Source organism: Mandrillus leucophaeus, unplaced genomic scaffold, assembly GCF_000951045.1.
Source record: "Mandrillus leucophaeus isolate KB7577 unplaced genomic scaffold, Mleu.le_1.0 Scaffold354, whole genome shotgun sequence".
Classification (NCBI taxonomy): Eukaryota; Metazoa; Chordata; class Mammalia; order Primates; family Cercopithecidae; genus Mandrillus; species Mandrillus leucophaeus.
In genome coordinates, this window is record NW_012103743.1 from 145,923 (window position 1) to 154,462 (window position 8,540).

Below are 8,540 nucleotides of genomic sequence, written 5' to 3' on the forward strand. Positions count from 1 at the left end.
GAAATTGAGTAAATACACTTCAGAAGTGGGCAAACACATCCTAATATACTGTAAATACAGAAAAAATGACTTTAAAAGAATTCAGAAAAATTAGCTGTAAAACTAAAAAAAACCTCCTATTCTAAGTACTGAAACATCTGCAACTGATCATAAAACATAATTTTCACAAAAATAAATGCATGTATAAGAAGTCTAAAGCATGTTATGACTCCTAGCTTTCAAAATTCAAGCATTCCTTAAAAGGCTGCCATAAAGATTCAATGGGACTTTTTTTTTTAATTATTATACTTTAAGTTCTAGGGTACACGTGCACAACGTGCAGGTTTGTTACATATATGTATACATGTGCCATGTTGGTGTGCTGCACACATTAGCTCGTCATTTACATTAGGTATATCTCCTAATGCCATCCCTTTCCCTTCCCCCCTCCCCACAATAGGCCCTGGTGTGTGATGTTCCCCTTCCTGTGTCCAAGTGATCTCATTGTTCAATTCCCACCTATCAATGGGACTTTTTAAAAATTATACTTTAAGTTATGGGATACATGTGCAGAAAATGCAGATTCATTACATAGGTATACATGTGCCATGGTGGTTTGCTGCACCCATCAATCCAAATGGGACATGTTTTTTAATGTTTTTTGAAATATTCAAAATGGTTTAAACCTAAATATCTAATATTTCTATAAACTTATGGAATCGTTGAAAGCAAGACACTTTTGTAAATCAGAAATTTGGTGGCAGTTCAAGAGAGTAACATCAGCAAGGCGGTGGTATAGAAAGTTCTAGGCCACAAACTGCCACAGCTGGCTCATGAAAGCTCCTACTCACAAACCTCACAGGACATCTCACCTAAAGACCTCCCCCACACTAGCTGGCAAGCACCCCCAGCACTCCATGCTCCTCCCACCACAGAGTTGGTGCCTCATGTTCCCTCACAGATGGCAAGCTTCCTTACCCCAAAGACAGCACACGGCTATCAACAGCTGGCTCAGCACTGCTGGACTGGGAGGATGCACACAACCTTGAACACTTCAGGGCACTTGTCTATGGAAATTAAACAAGGGGCTCTCTGAACCTGACCTGTCTTTGTGGAATAGAGAGAATCCATGCAATCCTAAAACATCCAGCCCAGAAGAGAATGAAGCAGCAGAGTGGGCACAGGTATAGAACGATTTTGAGAGATGTCCAGATCTCCAGACAGGCTGATTTTTTGGAGGTCTTTCTCTCCCAAAGATAATAAAAACTGGAAGAGATAAATACTTCTTCAACTGAAAAGACAGCAACACAAGCTTCAAGGAATATGGAAAGAAAGTCAAGAAAACATGACACCACTAAAGGAAAACCATAAAGCTCCTTTAACTGATACCAAAGAAATGGAGAGCTGGGGGGCGGAGCAAGATGGCCGAATAGGAATAGCTCCAGTCTCCAACTCCCAGCGCGAGCGACACAGAAGACAGGTGATTTCTGCATTTTCAACTGAGGTACTGGGTTCATCTCACTAGGGAGTGCCAGATAATCGGTGCTGGTCAGCTACTGCAGCCCGACCATCGAGAGCTGAAGCAGGGCGAGGCATCGCCTCACCTGAGAAGCCCAAGGGGGAAGGGAATCCCTTTACCTAGCCAGGGGAACTGAGACACACAACACCTAGAAAATCGGGTAACACCCACCCCAATACCTGTCTCTTATACACATCTAGATGTGTATAAGAGACAGGCTATACATATGTAACAAACCTGCACGTTATGCACATGTACCCTAGAGCTTAAAGTATAATAATAATAATAAATAAATAAATAAATAAATAAATGGAGAGCTACGAATTGCTTGATAATTCTTAAAGAAGCTCTGTGAGCTACAGCAGAACATAGATAATTTTTTAATTGGACAAACAGCAAATTAATATAAATCCGAAATTCAATAAAGATATGAAAATCAAATACAAAGAAAAATTCTGGAGCAAAAGAATACAATAACTAAACTGAAAAATTTAATAGAGAGTTTCCACAACAAACTCTATTGAGCAAAAAACACAATCATTTAAAATCAGCCAGTAATAAAAACAGAAAGAAAAGAGAGTGAAAAAAGTCTATGGGGCTTATGGGACACCATCAGGTGAAACAATTTGTGCATTATGGGAGTCTCAGAAGAAGCAGAGAAAGAGAAAGGATTAGAAAGCTTATTTAGAGAAATAATGACAGATTGCATGAAGTGACATCAGCAAGATGGCTGACTAGAGTTTGTTCCCTGGTGCTCATCGCCTTCACAGATAGGAACCAAAACAATGAATAAACAATTATATTTCAATTGGAGTGACGGAGAAACTATGCTGGAGAGCACCAGGGCAGTGGCAAAAATTCCTGTGGAGCACAGAAGCCCGGGATAGCACAACAGAGAGAGAGAAGCAAGGCACTCTGCCTCTGACACAATATCTCCCCAGCCACTATCAACTATGAACTGATTTAGGGGAGAACTACTTACAGGAAGAAGGTAAGCTAGAGACCCTCAGTGCTCTCATAGCCACCACAGATGTCAATAGTTCTTGCTACACCAGAGTCCCCGAACTTCTCACAGGTCCCAAAGCCATTTTGGAGACTTGCCAGTAGTTTGGCAGTTACATTGTCTCAGTGTAGGGGCCCACATTGAGCACTTCCACCCCCGTGATCTAAGGTATTATGACTTGGTGTCTTCGGGAGGCTGAGGCAAGAGAATTGCTTGAGCCCAGGACACAGAGGTTGCAGTGAGCAGAGATCACGCCACTGCACTCCAGCCTGGGCAACAGGGTGAGACTCAGCCTCAAAAAATAAAAATAAAAATAAAATAGATCAGTGAAATGAATGGAGAACTCAGAATTAGTTTCACTTTTATATAGTCATTTAATGGAGAAAGGAGGGTCCTTTCAATACATAAATGAAAAAAGAAATAAATCTTAACCCCATACTACACACCATACACAAAAATTAACTGAAAGTAGTTCATAAACTTAAATCTTAGCATTTACACTATAAAATTTCTTGAAGAAAACAGAAAAATGTATTTTCAACCTTCAGGTGAAAATTTTCTTGGTCAGGAAACAAAAAAAAAAACCATAAAAGAAATATTATTAAATTACATTTCTTCAAAATTTAAATCTATTGCTCATCAAAAGACACCATTAAGTAAATGGTAAGGAAATAATATTCACAATAAATATAGCTGACAAAAACATATACACAATATATAAAAAACTCTTAAAAGTCAATAAGCAAAGACATACACTTTTAAAAGTGGCAAAAAACTTGAACACACATTTTACAAAAGAAGAGTTTGAAATGGCCAATTTGAATATCACACATGTGAAATAGCACTCAACATCATCGCTTATTGGGAAAATGAAATTAAAGTCACAATATGATACCATTGCATATTTGATAGAATGGCTACAATTAAAAAGACAATATGAAATGTTGGAGCACTGAAACTCTCATATATGGATGGTGGGAATGCAAAAATTATACAATTATCTTGGAAAACAGCTCAGCAATTTCTAATAATTTCAAATGTATAATTATCCTGTATCAACCAAAAAAGGTGCAACAATATTTATAGCAGCGTCATTCATAATAGGCCAAAGTGAAAACAACCCAAATGTCCATTAATGAGAAGATGAATTTAAAAATCATCAGTAAAAAAAACTGTACCTCTATGACATAAATCATTTTACTCTACATAAATCAAACTTCAATTTTAAATGGAGTTGAATGACCTGGAGATGATGAGCAAGGGCTTTTGGGACTATTTGGCACTTGTGAACAATGCAGATTAATACCAGCCACATGTATTTCTCATCTGAATATAAGAAATAACTTTGGAAATTTTCGGATGAGAGTACAAATGTGGGAATGAGAAGGTCAAAGATGATGCTATTATCTCATAAAAATTATCTTTGCGGTACAAAATTCCACTTTTCTTATGAATCAAATTATCTTTAGTCCAGATAATGCTTGTCCAGACAGAAGCAGACTTTGCTGCTCAGAATTCTTCAGATTCCTGTAAATTCGATGTGCATGGGAGCTGCCCTCTGGCGGTAATGGACAGGAGCCAGAGCTGCAGCAGTGCACTGTGGTCCTCCACAGCCACTCGGGTCCCTGACAGTGGAGCTGCTCAGCCCAGCGGGCTCCTTAGGACTGCACATGTCATCCTATGTTTTCAGTGGAGATACTGGTTTGGCAACAGCTGCACAAGACTTTTGCATTGCCACTTCTGACACTCTGTTGAGTCAAGGGTTTCAATTAACACCTGGGACAACCCCAAATGTTACAAATTAACAGACAAAACAGTCATTGGATGCAGTGGTTTTCATGGAGACTGTCTTCCCTGACAAAGATTATTGCAGCAAAACTAAAGATGTATAAACATCCTAATAATAAGGCCATGACTACTGGGGCAATTGGAATGTTATTTACAATCCTGTATCCAGGCACTACTGTCCATACGATGGTTACAACATCGTCTGTCACCTGTGAACTTAAAGAATGGAAGGGAGCTATGTACAGTTTTGACCTGGTGGGTCCTACCAGAGAGACTCCTTCAAGGCTGGAGGTTCAGCAGATGCCACACTACAGCTCCTGCTTGACAATCAGATTTTTGTTGGTTTTAAGAACATGTAGAAGGTGAAGCATGTCCTGCTCTCCTTGGTCAGAGGCCACAGCTAGTGAAAGACGTCTTCATTTCTGCAGCCAAGAGGGACATGTACACTGAGCATGCACCCAGGATCTGCACTGTGACCCAAGAGGGCCCCAGGGAGGACACTGTTCCCCTGAGGAAGGACGCATTTCTGTACTATTATCATTAATAAGTTCGAAACTGGTTAGGTTTGTACTTGGAACTGTCAGGCAAATTTGTTTTATTTTTTTAAAAAAAACCCTAAAGTTAAAAATAAACAAATAAATAACTTGACTGTGCATATTCCTAAAGAAATAATGGGCTGGATAGTGACTTCATCTCATGAGGGCTGACCATAGTGATGCGTCCCTCCCCTGTGAGACATTCCCATCTTTCTTTTTTTTTCTTTTTTTAATTAAATATTTATTTGAATAACAAGTTTAAGTTCGAGTTGCAATGTTGGCAATGCAGGTTTTTAACACAGATCACAAAAAGAGTGCACAAAAAAGTACTGGCGCAAACGACAAAATAATGCTAAGAATTAGGCTAAACAGCTGCTGATTTTAAGAAAACAAAAGGCCTGAAATCACTATACAAAATATAAAATGTATTAAACACTACCATCCACAGAACAGTCTTTATTATTGATTATATTTAAAAATTGTTTGCGTAATTATATATTGAATTGTAAATGAGTATTATACATGAACCTCCATTCGGAAGGCAATTCCTTGTAGCACTATAGAACATCTAATTACATTGCAAAAAGTATCCTTTTTTGCTATCGTTCAACACGGCAAGTGCTTCACTGCTTGGAAAACCCTTTGAAGACAAAAAAGAAATCTTATTTCTTTTTTTGTAGCCTTCCTGATATTTACAGTAATATCAATAACTGTTTTATCGACATTCCCATCTTTCTTTGCCTTTCTAGCCCTATGCCTTCTACCTGGTAATGGACACAGGAAGCAGTTCTGGGAAGCCTAATCCTGCTACATGCCTGTAGAGGGCAGGTTAGCTAAACCAGAGATGTCTACCCAGAGAAGCCCAGTCTGCATCAAGATAGGTAACAAATGGAAAGAGATCATAAAATGGGAAATAATACCTGGAAAGGAAGGTGTCTTTTTTTTTTTTTTTTTTACCTGGAGTCTCACCCTGTCACCCAGGCTGGAGTGCAGTGTCATGACCTCAGCTCTCGGCAACCTCAGCCTAGAAGATTCAAGCAATTCTCATACCTCAGCTTCCTGAGTAACTGGGACTACAGTCATGCGCCACTGAACCCGGCTAATTTTTTTTGTTTTTAGTAGAGACAGGGTTTCACTATATTGCCAGGCTGGTCTCGAACTGCTGGTGTCAAAGGATCCACCCACCTCAGCCTCCCAAAGTGCTGGGATTACAGGCGTGAGCCACTGCACCCGGCCACTGGGAGTTGTCATTTTTATCTCAGCAGGAGGAGGATAATATTCTTAGCTGTTTCTCTCATATGTGGTGCTGATCATAGCCAATACAAGAAAATACCCCAAGATTTATTTCCCTTTGATAAGGAGGACTGGACCGAAGCCACATGGCAACGATTACCTGAGACATTATATACGAGATTTGGAGAGAAGACATCAGAGTTCTTTGATGACCTGCCTAAGCAACAGTTTACTGTTTTAGTCACATTTTGTTCTTATGCGTATCATGCTGATTCTCTGTAACACTAAGAGGATTCCTGCCTTTGAACCTCACTGGACATACTGTGACTGTCAGCTAACAGCTCTTCAGCATGTTGTTGTAAACCAGGATGACACCCCATTGTTAAAGCAAATACCTGGGTATGTGGCAGACATCATTGCTGTTGTCTGCCTAGTATATTGGAGTCTAGTTTGCCCTTTTAACTACAGCATGTGGTAATGTGTTTGGAAAACAATACAGGCAGGCATTCAAAAAATCACAATGATGTCTGAGAGGGGACTATTGACATGACATGGTTTTCACATACCAATGATGTTCTCACCCTGGAACTTCCAATAGGATGATTATGGGAAGCCATTGGGATACTTGAACTGAATGGCCCCTGGGAACTGAGTATGATAACCCTATAATCTCTTAAGGGGCACAGTACTTTTTAAATGCATGTAGTTTACTTGAATTAGTCTTGTATCACAAGTACTCATGGCTGCAACACTTGTCATCACAGACCCAGCATTGGTCCAGAGTACTAAGAGGGTCCAGAGTACTAGGAGGTTGGGAACTTGGTTAAGCATGGCAAGTAGAAATGACTTTTCCGGAGACTCATGCTTGTGGTCTAAATGGTCACTAGGGGGAGTCCTCTTCCAGGAAACTCACTGAACTTGCATTTGGCCCAGAAATACGATGAAGGAATGTGGTAGGCGATTCTCACATGGCTGTAAAGGAATACCTGAGACTGGGTAATTTACAAAGAAAAGAGGTTTAATTGGCTCATGGTTCTGGAGACTGCACAAGCATGGCTCAGCTTCCAGGAAGGCCTCAGGGAGTTTTACTCATAATGGAAGGCAAAGCTGGAGCAGGCCGGTCACATGAAAAGAGCAGGAGCAAGGCAGGGATACGGGCAGGTGCCACACCCCATTTTTTTTTTTTTTTTTTTTTTTTTTTTTTTTGAGATGAAGCTTTGCTCTTGTTGCCCAGTCTGGAGTGCAATGGCACCATCTCAGCTCACTGCAACCCCTGCCTCCTGGGTTCAAGCAATTCTCCTGCCTCAGCCTCCTGAGTGCCTGGGATTACAGGCATGTGCCACCACACCCAGCTGATTTTGTATTTTTAGTAGAGATGGGGTTTCACTATTTTGGTCAGGCTGGTCTTGAACTCCTCTGGAGTCTCACTCTGTCACCCAGGCTGGAGTGCAGTGGCATGATCTCAACTCGCGGCAATCTCAGCCTAGAAGATTCAAGCAATTCTCATACCTCAGCTTCCTGAGTAGCTGGGACTACAGTCACGTGCCACCGCACCTGGTTAATTTTTTGTATTTTTAGTAGAGACAGGGTTTCACTATATTGTCAGGCTGGTCTCAAACTGCTGTACCCAGCCACCACACACTTTTTAAACAACCAAATTCAGGAGAACACACCCCCATAACCCAGATACCTCCCACCAGGCCCCACCTCCAATCCCCATGGGATTTCATTTCAGCATGAGATTTGAGCAGGACAAATATCCAAATCATATCATAGTATTTGAATGGACTATACATTTTACCCAACTGACTCAGCATCTTGCGTGTCAATAACTCTGGGCAAGAATCCATACACTCACTAAGGAAGGAAAAATTGCCATGTCAACAGCAACAGCACCTGATATATTTAAACAGCAGTTGTGCTGCAGGCTCAAGCAAGAGGAGATATGTTTATGGGAACACTATGGCCAACCTAACCTATGGTATATGGTAAGATGACTGGTAAGCATGCTATTTACTGCTACTCCCTCAGAGCAACAGTGTCAAAAAGTTGAAAGCAGTTTTGACTCTGTGATACAATTGGTATTACCTTGGATGACCCAAAGTTGATCCTTAACTGGCTCAAACTCTACCAATTGTGGACAGATGGGCAGTGCTCCACAACAATACCTGGAACCTGAGTTACTATAAAACGTATTCCTTGGGCCGGGTGCGGTGACTCACACCTATAATCCCAGCACTTTGGGAAGCCAAGGTGGGCGGATCACAAGGTCAGGAGATGGAGACTATCCTGGCTAACACGGTGAAACCCCATCTCTACTAAAAATACAAAAAATTAGCTGGGCGTGGTGGTGGGCTCCTGTAGTCCCAGCTACTCAGGAGGCAGAGGCAGGAGAATGGCGTGAACCCAGGAGGCGGAGCTTGCAGTGAGCTGACACTGTGCTACTGCACTCCAGCCTGGGCGACAGAGCAAGACTCCATCT

The 8,540-nt window shown here is 41.1% G+C and overlaps 1 pseudogene; it reads left to right on the forward strand.

The window, feature by feature from the left end:
• The first annotated feature begins 4,171 nt into the window (after positions 1 to 4,171).
• Positions 4,172 to 4,833, forward strand: LOC105546341 (annotated as a pseudogene).
• Positions 4,834 to 8,540: the final 3,707 nt, after the last annotated feature.